Source organism: Octopus bimaculoides, chromosome 7 (assembly GCF_001194135.2).
Source record: "Octopus bimaculoides isolate UCB-OBI-ISO-001 chromosome 7, ASM119413v2, whole genome shotgun sequence".
Taxonomy (NCBI): domain Eukaryota; kingdom Metazoa; phylum Mollusca; class Cephalopoda; order Octopoda; family Octopodidae; genus Octopus; species Octopus bimaculoides.
The window spans coordinates 38,819,404-38,820,491 of NC_068987.1; the positions used below are offsets into that span (position 1 = coordinate 38,819,404).

Here is a 1,088-nt window from a genome sequence, read left to right on the forward strand (position 1 = left end):
CAAGCTCGAGAGACTGTAATAGTGAACCGGTTCACCATTACCATCTCCCGAGTCACTGTTCTTTGTCCTTCATTGGCGCACAATACTAGTGGAGCAGGGATGCTTACACTGTAAAACCAGAAAGAAAAATGGCGTGATCAGGCTCAAACTCTGATCACGTGACCACAATACCACCAACTCTAAGCACGCATGCGCAGAAGGAAGTGTGACAGTAACAAAACTATGCTATGGCGAAAGTGCGGATAATTTTTGACTTCTCGTATGCACACACACACACACACACACACACACACACACACACACACATATATATATATATATACATATAAACAATGGGCACTTGTGATACGTATTTACTGTGTAGAAACAACATGTCGCTGCAAAATGCTGTGACAGCATTTCGAAATTGACTATTTCGTAAGCTTTGCAGATTTGACTGGGAGAGTATACTGTCAAGCTTTTTCCGAGATTATACAATGTGAAGACGTATGTACACTTACAACCCAAACATTTACAAACCCACCTCCTACATAAACATACATACATACATGTATGTATGCATGTATGTATATATGCATGTACGTATAGGATTTTCGGACTAAAGTTGGAAAAGAAAACAGAGTCACCCATCCAAAAGTTTTTAAAGTATTTTATGAATTTAAAAGTATGAACTAATCATGGCTGGGAGATAGCAGTTTATTCAAATTAGCCGCTTTTAGCTTTCACCACGGCCTCATGGTGGCTATTAAACCTGGTGTATGCATTCCTTACTATACCCCTGTGAAGACCTTCGAACATCTCCATGATCTTCGCAAGCAGTTATCCTTGGTGTTGCAGACAGAGTAATTGGTGTCTTTCTCAACACACAGTAATCCATGGGATTACAATCAGAGGAATTTATGAAGTAAAAATTGGGGCTAGTAAAGTCGTAGAAATTCTTCGACAACTACTTCTGACTTTTCCGGAGGTATGGCAAGGAGCCGAATGGGATATATGGTACATATACGTATGTGCTATATATAGAGAGAGAGAGGAGTGAGGGAGGGGAGAGGGGAGGAGAGAAGGGGGAGAAGGGGAGGAGAGAAGGG

General features: G+C 41.1%; 1 protein-coding gene across 1 annotated transcript in view; it reads right to left on the reverse strand.

The window, feature by feature from the left end:
- Nucleotides 1-1,088, reverse strand: part of LOC106876157 (uncharacterized) — a 183,111-nt gene that overhangs the window by 140,516 nt on the left and 41,507 nt on the right. The gene's annotated exons all lie outside the window — the stretch shown is intronic.